Source organism: Rattus norvegicus, chromosome 15 (assembly GCF_021556685.1).
Source record: "Rattus norvegicus strain SHRSP/BbbUtx chromosome 15, alternate assembly SHRSP_T2T, whole genome shotgun sequence".
NCBI classification, from domain to species: domain Eukaryota; kingdom Metazoa; phylum Chordata; class Mammalia; order Rodentia; family Muridae; genus Rattus; species Rattus norvegicus.
In genome coordinates, this window is record NC_141548.1 from 96,519,303 (window position 1) to 96,538,506 (window position 19,204).

A 19,204-nucleotide genomic window follows, 5' to 3' on the forward strand; every position below is an offset into this window, starting at 1 on the left:
TTGCCTTTGCCTTCTAGTTACTCTTGATGTGTGCAGTCGCCATCCCTCTGCCCACACTGAATTTGTGGTTTTTTATTATATTTTTGACTATATTGTCAAACTGATCCCACTAAATATCTGGACATTAACACTTGACAATCTATAGTTTCATCTAAGTGCATGGAATCTGATTATTTATAAGCATTAATATTTTAAATGTTTAAAATTTACCGACATAATTTTATGAAATGAATTATATTCATAATATGGATACAAACTGATAAGGTTACAAGTGTTCAACATTTGTGACACAGATGCCACAAGGAAGTCAATGAATGGCATCACTAACCTCTCCCAAATATCCTTGGTTCTTTGTTTTTCTGTTTTGTATACTTTTCTTCATCTCCTTCCTTGCTACCTCCCCCCCCTCTCTGTCTCAATATTTAAAATGACACCTCACATTCTAACAAACTTTCAAATGCAGTATACAAAGCTGGGAAACTAACAAGCAATGCTATGACATATATCCTTAGATATTTTTTTCTTCTGGCTTGAATAAATATTTTACTCGAATAAATGTTCCCTATAATTTCCATGCTAGTTCCTAAAACTGCTTTTTACTTCTTGTTTATTCTCCTCAGTTTATTCGAGGTGAGGTATTCAGTATCTCTCCTTTCAGGACTCATTTCATTTAGCATAATTTTTATAACCTCCAGTGTACTAGGAAGGAGCAGGATTCTTTTACTTTTCAACATTGGACTGTTTTTGTAGCTATGCATCATGTTTTATTAACCTTTGTTTCGTCCAAGGACATGTGGCTAGTTTTTGTATCACTGTGCTACAAAAAGTATGACAATGAACATAAAAATGCAGAAATCTCTTTTGAGTTTAATTTCCATTTGAATCCATTTTTAAATATATAAGTTTGCTAGGTCATACGGTGGATCTATAAATAATTTCTCTATAAACCTCTGTACTGTAAAGTACAGATGTACCAACACTTAAATCATCACCAACAGACTAAGAGGCTTCAGTATTCCAAATCTTTTGAACCTACTATGTTTATTTTGAATTTTTTTCAAGTATGAACGACATCTTGCAATATGAGTTGTGTTGATTTGATGATTAATACTGCTGATTTTTCATATGCTCCTTTATGGTTTGTCCATTTCCTTTGGGAAAATGTGTGCTCAAAACATTTGGACAGTTCTCTCTCTCTCTCTCTCTCTCTCTGTGTGTGTGTGTGTGTGTGTGTGTGAGAGAGAGAGAGAGAGAGAGAGAGAGAGAGAGAAAGAGAGAGAGACTCATACAATTCTACAATGTTTTGAAATTTATGTTCTTTCAGATATAAAAATTACTCTCATTTCTTGTCTTTTTGTAGGTTTCATATTTTTACCATGTGTTCATTTCTTCTGCTGTGCAAAAATTGTATTGTTTAATGTAATCTCTCTTGCCTAAACTTTTATCTTGAAGTGCTCCTCTAACTTTTCCTAGGACGATTTCAGAAATGTGGGTCTTCAGTTACGTCTTCTGGTCTATTTGTAGTGTTTTTTATGCTGGGTGAGAGATAAGGGTCTATATCTACTCTACAAAGTAATTTATGAAACTGGTAGGTTATTGAAATTTAAGGAAGAGCTAAATCCAAGCAAAATGAATGTTAAAAAGAAAATAGTTATTATTTTGGTATGATATCTTCCCTGCCACGCAGGGAAGTCTCAAGTTTAGGGTAGCTAAGAAAGCTCCTGACTCAGTCTCCTCTTGGGTGAGACATACTGATAAAGATGCTGAGACTACAGTCAAGAGACGTGTTTGCTCTTTCTTATTGCTATTGACATTTTTCGTTTTCTAAAATGTTGGGTTTAATTCTTTGGATTTATTGGTCTTAAAGATTGAAGAATCAAGAGGGGGTTGGAAGAGTTTTCAAGAGCAATTTTTTCATGCCGAACGAATGAACGGCAAATATCAGAAGTACCCTGGAGGAGGGAGATGAGTAGGAGGGAAGTAAAGAGCTGTTTAAGTTAGTGTCCAAGAGGCAGATTCAGCAGTCGATGCGGGCAAACACTCATGTGATGAACAAGTAGCCATATGATTGTCTAGAAGCCAAGGTCAAAAGGAGAATGATAGTATAGATTCAGAGGATGCATAGCCATCAATACTCCCAGCCTTTTTGAACTACTTAACAAAAAATCATTCTATATGAATGGAATTGTTTTTTATGGCAGCATTTATGAGGACCATAGTTTCTGTTTTGGCAAGAAATAGATAAGTATTTCTTAAGAATTTCATATGCGGTCTCTTTCAGTCCTTTCTCTGATTCCTTCTACGGGGGTCCCGTTCTTAGTTCAGTGGTTTGCTGCTGGCAATCGCCTGTGTATTTGCTGTATTCTGGTTGTGTCTCTCAGGAGAGATCTACATCCAGTTCTGGACTGACCCTGGGCTCCAATTGCATAGGTAGTAATGAATAGCCTAGTAAGGGCACCAGTGGAAGGGGAAGCCCTTGGTCCTGCCAAAGCTGGACCCCCAGTGAACGGTATTCTTGGGGGGAGGGTGGTAATGGGGGGAGGATGGAGAGGGGAACACCCATATAGAAGGCGATGGGGAGGGGTTAGGAGGATGTTGGCCTGGAAACTGTGAAAGGGAATAACATTTGAAATGTAAATAAGAAATACCCAATTTAATAAAGATTGAAAAAATAAAATAAAATATTTAAAAAGGAATTTCATAAACTCACTGTTTGTGATAGCTTAGTAGTACTCCATTGTGTAGATGTACCATATTTTCTCTATCCATTCCTCTGTTGAAGGACAGCTGGGTTGTTTCCAGCTTCTGGCTATTATAACATGAACATAGTGGAGCACGTGTCTTTGTTGTATGTTGGGGCATCTTTTGGGTATATCCCCAGGAGTGGTATAATTGGGTCCTCAGGTAGTTCAATGTCCAATTTTCAGAGAAACCACCAGACTGATTTCTAGAATGATTGTACCAGCTTGGAATCTCACCAACAAGGGAGGAATGTTCCTCTTTCTCCACATTCTCACCAGCATCAGCCAACCAAACCCCAACAGAGCTCCCAAGGAATAAACCATCACCCAATGAGTATACAAATGGAGAGACTCGTGACTCCAGCCACATATGTAGCAGAGAATGGTGTTGTCCTGCATCAATAGGAGGAAAAGACTTTGGTCCTGTCTAGACTCTTATCCCCAATGTATTGTAATGCCTGGGCGTTGACATTGAAGTGGGTGGGTGGGAGTGAAGGCCTCCTCATAGAAGCAGGGTGAGAGGGTATAGGAGAGGGGGGAAAGGGGATATTTGAAATGTAAATACATAAAATATCTATCAGAAATAAAATGAAAAGTATTTCTTTAAAATTATTGGTAAAAGAATGTGCGTGCGTGCGTGCGTGCATGCGTGTGTGTGTGTGTGTGTGTGTGTGTGTGTGTGTGTGTGTGTGTGTGTGTGTGTGTGGTGTTTCGTTTGTTTGATGTTTCAGGCAGGATCATTTGATGTATCATATAATACCAGCTTGAGAGACCAGATTGGGCTACCCAATGAGAATGAATTTTTGGCCTCTCTACTGTTGCCTCAGCTTCACACTCTATAATATATTCATTGTGCCCTCATTCCTGGCAGCCCCCCTCATTTTCTTCATCTCTAAGACAGAGGCATGGTTGTAGCCCTGGTCAGTCTCTACTTCTTAAACTATTGCTTAGCTTAGAGGTATGAGATAGGTATACTCTGCTTCAGTATTTCAATGTTAATGCTTTTCCTGTGAATTTTTCCGAATGAGCCTAATTGAAAAGATTTAAGCTATGAAAAACCTATTGATATTTCAAAAGGATTACTACATGTCATAAGGTGTATTTCTACTCTCTTTTCAAAGAACAACTGAAATTTAAAACAACAGAAGTAAAAACATTAACTGGTTTGAGAAACTTCTTCAAAATTCATATATTAGCTAGCCACATTTTGCATAAATTTAAAAACTCTTAGCAGACCCTTGCCTACCATACTCTGGTATATTATAAATTATATATTTGGTGTTTATCTTTAGTACATATGCACACTTTTATATCATGGTACTTCTCATTAATATGGTCTCTTTTATCATGAAAATTCATAGACTGTGTTAATTACTTTATTATCATAAATGTATTAAATGACATTGTATTAATATCTTTGAAATTGTGTATAAATGAAAAAACTGCAGAGAAATAAAGTCTTTGATATTCTAGGCACTAGTTTATTTTTTATTTTCCTTTAGCTTATCCAGTAAAGGACAAATGTTTTAAATTTTAGGTTAAATATAAAAGTTGTTTTTAAGTTAAGTGTTTCATAATATACTTTAACAAATGTCAAAAGATTATTTTCCAGAACAGTGTGAAAGTAAGCGGAAGCTGGAAAGTAATTAACATTGATTGAGGCATTCCTGATATCAAGATTTAGCATATTTCATTGAGGGTGAGAATCCTGTCATGAGCGGAAACTGAACTACCTTCTCCTCTGTACCATAGCGGTGACCCTTGTCACCCCCTTGCTTTGCTTGGAAGAATTAATTGACAAGGATTGAAAACATTATGCAAATTCCACATGGCAGTTCTTACTAATTTGACAGCTATACACTGCTTAAGTGTTTAATCCCACAAATGGAAAAGTGTTAGAATCAACTGCATGTTCAAATGGAAGCCATACTAGACCAAAACCCTTTCAATTAAGAGACTATATATGAAACATTTAAGTCATTCTAAAGCTATGGGGTTTAATATTGTTAAGAAAACAGTTGTGAACAGAAAGTTGTATTTAGTATCATCTTGCACACTTGTTTCTTTTGTATGATACCCACAAATTTTTGTCAAGTTACATACAAAAAAAATGCCTATCATCTGAAATTCTGTGTCAGGTAGATCACTAAGACATAACATGGCAGTAGCTAGTGTAAGTAAAGCAACTTTCTAATTACCAAGCTTTCCAACTGAAACTATTGCGATCACATTAGAAGTAACCACCTTTACTGCAGTTTGGATATGTGCAAAACTTTTCTTTATTTCCTCTGGCTACTCTGAGACATAAAAATACTTGTGGTAACTATAAAATAATTAAAATAAGATGTGCTGTAATTTTATTTGAGAAAGTCTAGGATTTTTACATTTCCATTCAGTATTCTATAGGAAATTCTGAAGTGATTAACCATGCCAGAAACAAAAAGAATTATTTGGTGTAATAATTTTGGTTTTTGTTTGTGTTTGTGCACGCACGTAAACACGCATGCGCACACATACATGTCACACGTGACTGTGGGAAAGCATGTGCACGTGTACGGGAGAGATATATGCATTCAGTTGTTCCATGTGTTCATGTGTGTGGTATGCTTTCCTTAAATGATCTTTACCTTGTTATAAACGACAGGGTCTTCCACTGACCCTGGAACTCAGATCTGGCCATAGTAGCTGACAAGTGAACAGCCAGGCTCTTCCCATCTATGGGATTAGAGACATGCAATACCCAGTCTAGACTATAATCCTCATTTAATATGGGAGCTCTATGTCAAACCACGTCCTCATGCTGGCCTCTAACCACGTTAGAGCCTGAGACATCTCTATCCCTCTCATCAGTTTTGCCAGTCTTTCCATAGCTTTAAAACATGATGTCGCCTTTCCTGTTCTGGCCTGAGTGACCTTTCCCGTTCCGGCCTGAGTGAAGCAGGCTCGTGGGCCAGTGATACCCAGGAATTAAGAAGTTTTTGGAAGCCGGGAGGTCGCGGACTGCTGCTCCGCGGCTGTCATCATGCCACAAAATGAATATATTGAATTTCACCGCAAACGATATGGATATCGTTTGGACTACCATGAGAAAAAGAGAAAGAAAGAAGGTCGGGAGGCCCATCAACGTTCAAAGAAAGCAAAAAAAAAAAAAAAAAAAGATCGGCCTGAAGGCTAAGCTCTACCATAAACAGCGCCATGCTGAGAAAATACAAATGAAAAAGACCATTAAGATGCATGAAAAGAGAAACACCAAGCAGAAGGATGACGAGAAGAATCCACAAGGAGCAGTCTCTGCCTACCTGCTGGACAGAGAGGGGCAGTTAAGAGCAAAAGTACTTTCCAACATGATTAAGCAGAAGCAGAAAGAAAAGGCAGGAAAATGGGAGGTCCCTCTACCCAAAGTTCGTGCCCAAGGAGAAACAGAAGTATTGAAAGTTATTCGAACAGGAAAAAGAAAAAAGAAGGCATGGAAGAGAATGGTTACAAAAGTCTGCTTTGTTGGTGATGGTTTTACAAGAAAACCACCTAAATATGGAAGGTTCATTAGGCCAATGGGTCTACGTTTCAAAAAAGCCCATGTCACACCCCCTGAGCTGAAAGTTACCTTTTGCCTGCCTATACTCGGTGTGAAAAAGAACCCCTCCTCCCCATTATATACAACCCTGGGTGTGATCACCAAAGGGACAGTCATTGAAGTGACTGTAAGCGAGCTGGGCCTTGTGACACAAGGAGGCAAGGTGATTTGGAGAAAGTATGCTCAAGTTACCAACAGTCCTGAAAATGATGGGTGCATAAATGCAGTCTTGCTAGTTTGACAGTGACATCATACAAGTCATTCCACTCACTATGTAAGACTACAGTGTCAGGAAAACACCATCGCTGTGATCTTTCTGAACTACCAATCAGACTTACTCCATGTGCAGTCATCAAGAAGTATTTATTAAATTGTAAAGGAAAATAAAACAATGCGCAATTTAAAAAAAACCTGGGGGTTGGGGATTTAGCTCAGTGGTAGAGCGCTTGCCTAGGAAGCGCGAGGCCCTGGGTTGGGTCCCCAGCTACGAAAAAAAAGAACCAAAAAAAAAAAAAAAAAACAAAAAAACAAAACCTGATGTCATTGCTTTTCTTCTACTTTCATTGTTCTATTTATAGATATTTCTTATTTACTTACTTATTTTTGGAACAAGAATAAAACATTACAATATTCATATAAACATTACCGATAATCATAACCCACCCATTATATGTACCATGTGTGTATTAACTAAGTTTATCAATTGTTCAATTATTATTAAGTCCCAATTAAATACGACACTTACTGTCTTCCTTTTCCTGACCAGCACCCTCGCAAGAAAATCAAATGTAGTGAAACTGAATAATTTGTTAATTATCATACAGCTCAGGTAAATAGATCAAAGTTTACAGTGTTAGCCCACACACTTTGCTGGGTTTATTACTTCATAGTTTATTTGGCACATTTACTAACTGTCATATTTGCTGTACTAGGTGGAGAATCCATGTCAAGTAATTCCATAGTGAAAAAGTCCAGTTCAAAATTATAATATATGCCCCTATTCAATATGACATTTCTCCTTATAAGATATTCAGCAACCCTCCCCAGACAGAAGTACTACTTTAAAATTAAAAAAAAAAAACCTGTCAGTCAGTATAGTGTGTATATCTCTTGATTTCACCCATGTCTAAGGGAAAGAACTCCCAAACAGAAGAATAAAGAGGTCCTGAGGAAACCCTTGTGAATTGGTGATTTAGTTCTTGCTGAACAGATTTGTTAGGCATATGAGAATGATGTTAGATGAGGTAAATGTTGTCCAGGGCACCACTTGCTACCATGACTAAACAAACAGCAGAGCTGCCAGGGGTCTGGGCAGAGAGCTTACCTTGCAGCTACAGAAGCTGGTAGTTTAAGATGGGATTTTAAAGACATGGTTGAAAAGGCTTCACATAATAATGTTCTAGATACTGATAAAATCATAAAGGGAGAAATTAGAGGAAGTTAGGGGTTTACTCAGGAGACTTGATAAAATACTGTATTTCTCTAAAAATCATTTCAGTCAACCAAAGTCATAAAAAGAATAAAGTTTTACTGATATAAATAAAATGCAGACCATATATGTTAAGAGCTTCTTTGGGTTATGATATAATTAAAAATAAAAGCTTAGAATTAAAATTTCCTGAACAGAACACCAATGGCTTGTGCTCTAAGATCAAGAATTGACAAATGGGATCTCATAAACCTGCAAAGCTTCTGTAAGGCAAAGGACACTGTCATTAGAACAAAATGCCAAGCAACAGATTGGGAAAAAATCTTTACCCATCTTACATCTGAGAGAGGGCTAATATCCAAAATATGCATAAAACTTAAGACGGCATACTCCAGAGAACCAAATAACTCTACTAAAAATGGAATACAATGCTAAACAAAGAATTCTCAACTGAGGAATATCAAATATCCAACATCCTTAGTCATCATGGAAATGCAAATCAAAATAACCCTGAGAATCTACCTCACACCAGTCAGAATGGCTAAGATCAAAAACTCAAAACTCGTGTGACAACAGATGCTGGCAAGGATGTGGAGAAAGAGGAACACTCCTCCATTTTTGGTGGATCTCAAGCTGGTACAAAAACTCTGGAAATCAGTCTGAAGGTTCCTCTGAAAATTGGACATAGTACTAACTGAGGTCCCAGCTATACCTCTCCTAGGCATATACTCATATACAATGACACATGCCCTACTATGTTCACATCAGCCTTATTTATAACAGCCAGAAACTGGAAACAAGCCATATGTCCCTCAGCAGAAGAATGGATACAGAAAATGTGGTACATCTACACAAGGGAGTACTACTCAGCTATTAAAAACAATGACTTCATAAAATTCATAGGAAAGGAATGGAACTAGAAAATATCATCCTGAGTAAGGTAAATCACACACACACACAAAAAAACTACACATGGTATGCACTCACTGATAAGTGTATATTAACCCAAAAGCTCAGATTACCCAAAATACAATCCACAGACCACATGAAGCTCAAGAAGGATGCCCAAAATGTGGATGCTTCACTCCTTCTTGAAAGGGGGAACAAAAATATTCATAGGAGGAGATACAGAGACAAAGTTTGGAGCAGAGACTGAAGGAATGGCCAATTAGAGACTGCCCCACCTGGGGAATCAGCCCATATATATAAGCCAGCAAACCCAGTCACTATTGGGAATGCCAAGAAGTACATGCTGACAGGATCCTGATATAGCTGTCTCCTGGGATGTCTGCCAGAGCATGACGAATATAGAGGCAGACTCTTGTAGACAACCATTGAATTGAGAACCTGAGAATGTAGTCCACATTGAAGGAGTTAGAGAAAGGATTCAAGGAGCTGAAGGGGTTTCCAATCCCATAAGAACAACAAGATAAACCAACCAAAGCTCCCAGGGACTAAACTACCACCCAAAGAGTATACATCGACAGACCCATGGTTCCAGCTGCATATGTAGCAGAGGATGGCCTTGTTGGGCAACAAAGGGAGGAGAAGCCCTTGGTTCTTCCAAGGCTAGGTCCCTGCGTGTAGGGTAATGTCAGGGTGGGGAGGCAGGAAGAAGTGGGTAGATGGGTTGGGGGACACCCTCATAGAAGTAGGGATATGATAGGAGGGTTATGGACAGGAAACTGGGAAAGGGGATAACATTTGAAATGTAAATAAAAATATCCAATAAAAATAAAATTAAAAAAAAAAGAAAAACGGTGACAAAAAAGGTAAGGTAGAAAATAGGTGGTCTGTAATAGAAGGCATGAGAGTGAAACAATACAGATACAATTACCTGATTGTTAGCAGAGATGTCAAAAACATACACATGTGAAAAACACAGCCCATGTAGCAATATGTTTTGCCCAGACTGGATAGCGGTCTCAGAGACAGTTAAATGAGACCCATTTCTCTCACTTTGGCTCAAAATAGTTCCTGTTGTGTTAAAAATGTTACTTGACAGTTGAAAACACTGGAAATGCTGAAGGAAAGATAGGCTGAGCCCTTGGAGATGTTAAGGACGCACAAAATTCCTTACTAGAACCGAAACAGAACAGGATGTATCCTAAGTGTTAACAAGTGGGTGTTACATGGAATTAAGGTTAAGTGCAGCAAAATGACAGACTGGATATACAGCCTACCATGGGATAATATTACTTATGCTCAGTGGTTCACAATTAGAATGTGTAAAGAACTGCAAAAAAATTTTAAAAATAAAAAGAATATCTATCAATAAATGGGCCCATGAACTGAACCAACACTCCCACCCCAATGAAAAATGCAAACCACTTGTAAATATTTGCAAAGGGATCAACATTCTTAGTCATCATGGAAATTTGATGCAAAGTTTTTTGATATTCCAAACTTATACCATATAGAATGTCTATCATTAAGAAAAAATGGCAGTAAACGCTACTGGGTGTTCAGAAATGAAGAACCCTTATTCACTTTTGCTTGGAGTGTAATTCAGAATAGTTCCGATGCAATTCACTGTGAAGCCTTTCCCCATAGGCTAAAATGGGATCTGCGGTATAAACTATCGAAACTAATCCTAAGCAGACGCCTAAAGGACTCAAAACTTTACCACAGAGAAACTTGTGCATCCATATTCATTGCAGGTATTTTTACAAGCAAGGATGTAGAACCAGGCTAAAAGTCCAACAACGAATGAATGCAGAATGAAAACGGACTACATATACACACAGTAATTTCATTTAGCTTTTAAATTATATAGTATATGATTTAGAGAAAAAATGAAAAGAACTGGAAAATATTGCTTAAAAATGTATGCAGGGTTTAAAAAGCAAATCCTTCATATTCTCTGTCAGATGTTGATCATGGATTTTATGTTACAGATGTGCATTTAAGTGAGAGTAAGTATAGATAGAAGATAGGACGCTACCGAGTGACCTGTGAGATGAGTTTCTTAAAAACAAAAGAAAAAGGAAGAAAACCATGAGTTCCACAGGAAAAAACACATAAAGCAAGAAACAGGAAGGTATAAGTGATGGGTATTGAAAAGTACAGCTGAGAAAAAAAGGCAGAGTCTGGGAGGGATGGCATCGTAACTGAACATGTAACATTATGTAAAATTTTAGGTCATTATCTCCTCAATACTATACCTTTATAGCATTTATTTTGTGTGATACTTGATGAATAATTTTTTTATGCTTTCAGCAATATTTTAATATTTATTTCAGTAATAATTTCAAATTAACTTTTAATCATTCCATTTAAAATGTTGCCCTGTCTCCTGGTCCTCTTTCCCAGGTCTTCATTTCCTTACTCCCCCACTGAGATGAGAGAGGGCTCCAGCCTTCTTCCCTCAACCCTCCAGGTGTGCTCATTCTCTTACAATCAAGTTCCTCTATGATTATGCGCATCCTCTTTCACTGAGACCAAAATCGTAGATCCTCTTCAACATATGTTCAGTGGGCCTGTATTTGTAAGATCTTTGGTTGGTAGAGTAGACTCTGGGAAGTCCTAGGGTTCTGGGTTAGTTGACAACATTGGATTTTGTTTTGGGCTTCCATTCCCTCCAGCTCTTTGAAGCTGGGTCATTGACACTATTTCTCCTCATCGAGTCCATTTCTATCTGTCATGCATGGTCTCTCCAGGTTTAATCTTCAGACTGTTGAGCATGAGTTTATTTATCTCTTGCTGTGTATTCTTCCCAGTTGTTTTTGCTTCTTTTTTTAAACAGAGCCTTCAGATAGATTTTGAATTTATTAGTGTGAAAACTCCCAAGTTCTATATGATGGAATTTAGTGCTATAAACTCTTTTCTTAGCTCTGCTTCCTTAGTGTCTCAAAAGTCTGGGTGTGCTATGCCCACATTTTCACTGAATTCTAGAAAGTCTTCAATGTCTATCATTATTTCTTTCTTGACCCAATCAGTGATCACCTGAGGTTCTCTCTTCCATCTCCTGAATTCTCTTTGTGATGCTTACAACTGTAGCTCTTGTTCTCTTTCCTAATTTATCCGTTTCTAGAATTGCTACAGTTACATTTCTTTTTCTTTTTTTTATTATTATTAACTTGATTATTTCTTATTTACATTTCGAGTGTTATTCCCTTTCCCGATTTCCGGGAAAACATCTCCCTAATCCCTCCCCCTCCCCCTTTTCATGGGTGTTCCCCTCCCCATCCTCCCCCCATTGCCACCCTCCCCCCAACAGTCTAGTTCATTGGGGGTTCAGTCTTAGCAGGACCCAGGGCTTCCCGTTCCACTGGTACTCTTACTAGGATATTCATTGCTACCTATGGGGTCAGAGTCCAGGGTCAGTCCATGTATAGTCTTTAGGTAGTGGCTTAGTCCCTGGAAGCTCTGGTTGCTTGGCATTGTTGTACATATGGGGTCTCGAGCCCCTTCAAGCTCTTCCAGTTCTTTCCTTGATTCATTCAACAGGAGTCCTATTCTCAGTTCAGTGGTTTGCTGCTGGCATTTGCCTCTGTGTTTGCTGTATTCTGGCTGTGTCTCTCAGGAGCGATCTACATCCCACTCCTGTCGGCCTGCACTTCTTTGCTTCATCTATCTTGTCTAATTGGATGGCTGTATATGTGTGGGCCACATGTGGGGCAGGCTCTGAATGGGTGTTCCTTCTGTCTCTGTTTTAATCTTTGCCTCTCTATTCCCTGCCACGGGTATTCTTATTCCCTTTTTAAAGAAGGAGTGAAGCATTCACATTTTGATCATCTGTCTTGAGTTTCATTTGTTCTAGGCATCTAGGGTAGTTCAAGAATTTGGGCTAATAGCCACTTATCAATGAGTGCATACCATGTGTGTTTTTCTGTGATTGGGTTACCTCACTTAGGATGATATTTTCCAGTTCCAACCATTTGCCTACGAATTTCATAAAGTCATTGTTTTTGATAGCTGAGTAATACTCCATTGTGTAGATGCACCACATTTTCTGTATCCATTCCTCTGTTGAAGGGCATCTGGGTTCTTGCCAGATTCTGGCTATTATAAATATGGCTGCTATGAACATAGTGGAGCACGTGTCTTTTTATATATGTTGGGGCATCTTGTGGGTATATGCCCAAGAGAGGTATAGCTGGATTCTCAGGCAGTTCAATGTCCAGTTTTCTGAGGAACCTCCAGACTGATTTCCAGAATGGTTGTACCAGTCTGCAATCCCACCAACAATGGAGGAGTGTTCCTCTTTCTCCGCATCCTCGCCAGCATTTGCTGTCACCTGAGTTTTTGATCTTAGCCATTCTCACTGGCGGGAGGTGAAAACTCAGGGTTGTTTTGATTTGCATTTCCCTTATGACTAAAGATGTTGAACATTTCTTTAGGTGTTTCTCAGCCATTCGGCATTCCTCAGCTGTGAATTCTTTGTTTAGCTCTGAACCACATTTTTTAATAGGGTTATTTGTCTCCCGGCGGTCTAACTTCTTGAGTTCTTTGTATATTTTGGATATAAGGCCTCTATCTGTTGTAGGATTGGTAAAGATCTTTTCCCAATCTGTTGGTTGCCGTTTTGTCCTAACCACAGTGTCCTTTGTCTTACAGAAGCTTTGCAGTTTTATGAGATCCCATTTGTCGATTCTTGATCTTAGAGCATAAGCCATTGGTGTTTTGTTCAGAAAATTTTTTCCAGTGACCTTGTGTTCCAGATGCTTCCCTAGTTTTTCTTCTATTAGTTTGAGTGTGTCTGGTTTGATGTGGAGGTCCTTGATCCACTTGGACTTAAGCTTTGTACAGGGTGATAAGCATGGATTAATCTGCATTCTTCTACATGTTGACCTCCAGTTGAACCAGCACCATTAGCTGAAAATGCTATCTTTTTTCCATTGGATGGTTTTGGCTCCTTTGTCAAAAATCAAGTGACCATAGGTGTGTGGGTTCATTTCTGGGTCTTCAATTCTATTCCATTGGTCTATCTGTCTGTCTCTGTACCAATACCATACAGTTTTTATCACTATTGCTAGTAATACTGCTTGAGTTCAGGGATAGTGATTCCCCCTGAAGTCCTTTTATTGTTGAGGATAGTTTTAGCTATCCTGGGTTTTTTGTTATTCCAGATGTATTTGCAAATTGTTCTGTCTAACTCTTTGAAGAATTGGATTGGTATTTTGATGGGGATTGCATTGAATCTGTAGATTGCTTTTGGTAAAATGGCCATTTTTACTATATTAATCCTGCCAATCCATGAGCAAGGGAGATCTTTCCATCTTCTGAGGTCTTCTTCAATTTCTTTCTTCAGAGTCTTGAAGTTCTTATTGTAAGATCTTTTACTTGCTTGGTTAAAGTCACACCGAGGTACTTTATATTATTTGGGTCTATTATGGAGGGTGTCGTTTCCCTAATTTCTTTTTTGGCTTGTTTCTCTTTTGTGTAGAGGAAGGCTACTGATTTATTTGAGTTAATTTTATACCCAGCCACTTTGCTGAAGTTGTTTACCAGCTTTAGTAGTTCTCTGGTGGAACTTTTGGGATCACTTAAATATACTATCATATCATCTGCAAATAGTGATATTTTGACCTCTTCTTTTCCGATCTGTATCCCCTTGACTTCCTTTTGTTGTCTGATTGCTCTGGCTAGAACTTCAAGAACTATATTGAATAAGTAGGGAGAGAGTGGGCAGCCTTGTCTAGTCCCTGATTTTAGTGGGATTGCTTCAAGTTTCTCTCCATTTAGTTTAATGTTAGCAACTGGTTTGCTGTATATGGCTTTTACTATGTTTAGGTATGGGCCTTGAATTCCTATTCTTTCCAGGACTTTTATCATGAAGGGGTGTTGAATTTTGTCAAATGCTTTCTCAGCATCTAATGAAATGATCATGTGGTTTTGTTCTTTCAGTTTGTTTATATAATGGATCACGTTGATGGTTTTCCGTATATTAAACCATCCCTGCATGCCTGGGATGAAGCCTACTTGATCATGGTGGATGATTGTTTTGATGTGCTCTTGGATTCGGTTTGCCAGAATTTTATTGAGTACTTTTGCGTCGATATTCATAAGGGAAATTGGTCTGAAGTTCTCTTTCTTTTGGGTCTTTGTGTGGTTTAAGTATAAGAGTAATTGTGGCTTCATAGAAGGAAATCAGTAGTGCTCCATCTGTTTCAATTTTGTGGAATAGTTTGGATAATATTGGTATGAGGTCTTCTATGAAGTTTTGATAGAATTCTGCACTAAACCCGTCTGAACCTGGGCTCTTTTTGGTTGGGAGACCTTTAATGACTGCTTCTATTTCCTTAGGAGTTATGGGATTGCTTAAATGGTTTATCTATTCCTGATTTAACTTCGGTACCTGGTATCTGTCTAGGAAATTGTCCATTTCCTGAAGATTTTCAAGTTTTGTTGAATATAGGTTTTTATAGTAAGATCTGATGATTTTTTGAATTTCCTCTGAATCTGTAGTTATGTCTCCCTTTTCATTTCTGATTTTGTTAATTTGGACACACTCTCTGTGTCCTCTTGGTAGTCTGGCTAAGGGTTTATCTATCTTGTTGATTTTCTCAAAGAACCAACTTTTGGTTCTGTTGACTCTTTCTATGGTCCTTTTTGTTTCTACTTGGTTGATTTCAGCTCTGAGTTTGATTATTTCCTGCCTTCTACTGGGTGTATTTGCTTCTTTTTGTTCTAGAGCTTTTAGGTGTGCTGTCAAGCTTTTGACATATGCTCTTTCCTGTTTCTTTCTGCAGGCACTCATAGCTGTGAGTATTCCTCTTAGCACAGCTTTCATTCTGTCCCATAAATTTGGGTGCGTTGTACCTTCATTTTCATTAAATTCTAAAAAGTTTGTAATTTCTTTCTTTATTTCTTTCTTGACCAGGTTATCATTGAGTAGAGCATTGTTCAATTTCCACGTATATGTGGGCATTCTTCCCTTATTGTTATTGAAGACCAGTTTTAGTCCGTGGTGGTCTGATAGCACGAATGGGATTATTTCTATCTTTCTGTAACTGTTGAGGCTCATTTTTGACCAATTATATGGTCAATTTTGGAGAAAGTACCATGAGGATCTGAGAAGAAGGTATATCATTTTGCTTTAGGATAGAATGTTCTATAAATATCTGTTAAGTCAATTTGGCTCATGACTTCTCTTTGTCTACGTCTTTGTTTAATTTCTGTTTCCATAATCTGTCCATTGATGAGAGTGGGGTGTTGAAATCTCCTATTATTGTGTGAGGAGCAATGTGTGTTTTGAGCTTTAGTATGGTTTCTTTTACATATGTAGGTGCCCTTGTATTTGGGGCATAGATATTTAGGATTGAGAGTTCATCTTGGTGGATTTTTCCTTTGATGAATATGAAGTGTCCTTCCTTATCTTTTTGATGACTTTTAGTTGAAAATTGATTTTATTTGATATTAGAATGGCTACTCCAGCTTGCTTCTTCTGACCATTTGCTTGGAAAGTTGTTTTCCAGCCTTTCACTCTGAGGTAGTGTCTGTCTTTGTCTCTGAGGTGTGTTTCCCGTAGGCAGCAGAATGCAGGGTCCTCGTTGCGTATCCAGTTTGTTAATCTATGTCTTTTTATTGGGGAGTTGAGGCCATTGATGTTGAGAGATATTAAGGAATAGTGATTATTGCTTCCTGTTATATTCATATTTGGATATGAGGTTATGTTTGTGTGCTTTTCTTCTCTTTGTTTTGTTCCCAAGACGATTATTTTCTTGCTTCTTCTAGGGTATATCTTGCCTCCTTATGTTGGGCTTTACCATTTATTATCCTTTGTAATGCTGGATTTGTAGAAAGATATTGTGTAAATTTGGTTTTGTCATGGAATATCTTGGTTTCTCCATCTATGTTAATTGAGAGTTTTGCAGGATACAGTAACCTGGGCTGGCATTTGTGTTCCCTTATGGTCTGTATGACATCTGTCCAGGATCTTCTGGTTTTCATAGTTTCTTGCGAAAAGTCTGGTGTGATTCTGATAGGTCTGCCTTTATATGGTACTTGACCTTTTTCCCTTACTGCTTTTAATATTCTTTCTTTATTTTGTGCGTTTGGTGTTTTGACAATTATGTGACGGGAGCTGTTTCTTTTCTGGTCCAATCTATTTGGAGTTCTGTAGGCTTCTTGTATGCCTATGGGTATCTCTTTTTTTAGTTAAGGGAAGTTTTCTTCTATGATATTGTTGAAGATATTAACTGGTCCTTTGAGCTGGGAGTCTTCACTCTCTTCTATACCTATTATCCTTAGGTTTGATCTTCTCATTGAGTCCTGAATTTCCTATATGTTTTGGACCAGTAGCTTTTTCTGCTTTACATTATCTTTGACAGTTGATTTGATGATTTCTATGAAATCTTCTACTGCTGAGATTCTCTCTTTCATCTCTTGTATTCTGTTGGTGAAGCTCATATCTACAGCTCCTTGTCTCTTCTTTTGGTTTTCTATATCCAGTGTTGTTTCCATGTGTTCTTTCTTGATTGCTTCTATTTCCATTTTTAATTCCTTCAACTGTTTGATTGTGTTTTCCTGGAATTCTTTCAGGGATTTTTGTGACTCCTCTCTATGGGCTTCTACTTGTTTATTTATGTTTTCCTGGAATTCTTTCAGGGATTTTTGTGATTCCTCTCTGTAGGCTTCTACTTGTTCTCTAAGGGAGTTCTTCACGTCTTTCTTGAAGTCCTCCAGCATCATGATCAAATATGATTTTGAAACTAGATCTTGTTTTTCTGGTGTGTTTGGATATTCCGTGTTTGCTTTGGTGGGAGAATTGGGCTCTGATGATGCCATGTAGTCTTGGTTTCTGTTGCTTCGGTTCCTGTACTTGCCTCTCGCCATCAGATTATCTCTAGTGTTACTTTGTTCTGCTATTTCTGACAGTGGCTAGACTGTCCTATAAGCCTGTGTGTTAGGAGTGCTGTAGACCTGTTTTCCTGTTTTCTTCCAGTCAGTTATGGGGACAGAGTGTTCTGCTTTCGGGCGTGTAGTTTTTCCTCTCTACAGGTCTTCAGCTGTTCCTGTGGGCCTGTGTCTTGAGTTCACCAGGCAGGTCACTTGCAGCAGAAAAGTTGGTCTTGCCTGTGGTTCCGAGGCTCAAGTTTGCTGGTGGGGTGCTGCCCACGAGCTCTCTGCAGTGGCAGCAACCAGGAAGATCTGCGCCGCCCTTTGCAGGAACTTCCGTGCACCACGGTTCCAGATGGCGTTTGCTGTTTTCCTCTGGCGTCAGAGATGTGTGCAGAGTGCAGTCTCTTCTGGTTTCCCAGGCATGTCTGCCTCTCTGAAAATTTAGCTCTCCCTCCCACGGGATTTGGGTGCAGAGAACTGTTTATCCTTTTGGTCCCTTCAGGTTCCGATGGTGTCTCCGACACAGTGGATCTGCTGCTCCTGGGCCCTCCTCTATGGGGACCCAGAGGCCGTATACAGTTTCCTCTTGGGCCACGGATGTGAGCAAGGGTGGGCAGTGTTGGTGGTCTCTTCTGCTCTGCAGCCTCAGGAGTGCCCACCTGACCAGGCGGTGAGGTCTCTCTCCCACGGGGTTTGGGAGCAGAGAGCTGCTGCGGGCAGGGATCCGCTGGTTTGGGACTCCCCCCACCCTGCTAAATACATGAAGTGCCCGGTCCTAGAGGAATTTTGCCTCTGTGTGTCCTGAGTTCACCAGGCAGGTCGCTTGCAGCCGAAAAGTTGGTCTTACCTGTGGTCCTGAGGCTCAAGTTTGCTGGTGGGGTGCTGCCTACGAGCTCTCCGCGGCGGCAGCAACCAGGAAGATCTCTTGATGAATAATTTTTAGTTTAAACTTGACGAAGGGGTTATATATACAGACTTTACAAAGAGTAATTTTAATTTTAAACTAGTTTATAGTATATCTAAACATCTAGTAGTGAAACCATATTCAAATTCATATACAGCCACAAAACACTCCTGGGAGACAAATAAATCTTGATCAAATAGACCCAGGTGTACAGTGATTGTGTCATTAAAATTTCAAAATAAAAAACAAAAACTATGAGGAGTAATGAGATTTATTTAGGTTAATTAACGTAAAATGTTTACATGATGTCAAATTTATTGGTTATAATACATGTCTTTTACAAACATAAAAATCATTTTTTCAAATGAATTTGCAATGTGATAGCACTAGAAGGACAAAGATTAGCAAGAAGACAAATAATAAATATAATAAAAATAATGTCTTCTTGCTAATCTTTGTCCTTCTAGTGCTATTAGTGCTGTTCATTATATTTATTCATGCTTTTACCATGTACGTCCTAAATAGGACAGATAAGAAGTTGACATGACTCTTCATTACTTTTTTACTAAATGGAAAATTTGAAAAAAATCAATGCTGTTTTTAATTCCAGCACAAATCCTATTTCTTGAAAGCACTCCCTGTGTTAGGATTCCTGGCTATGCAATCGAACGCTATGGCAAAAAGCAACTTGTGACAGAAAAAAATAATGTATTTTAGCTTACAACTTTCAGGTCACACAGCGTCTCCATTACTGAAGAAAATCAGAGCAG

At 38.5% G+C, this 19,204-nt stretch overlaps 1 long non-coding RNA gene and 1 pseudogene across 6 annotated transcripts in view; one reads left to right on the top strand and one right to left on the bottom strand.

Annotated features, from left to right (window-relative positions):
* Positions 1 to 19,204, bottom strand: part of LOC102547440 (uncharacterized) — a 247,423-nt gene that overhangs the window by 102,141 nt on the left and 126,078 nt on the right. The gene's annotated exons all lie outside the window — the stretch shown is intronic.
* Nsa2-ps8 (NSA2 ribosome biogenesis factor, pseudogene 8) lies at positions 5,654 to 6,621 on the top strand (annotated as a pseudogene).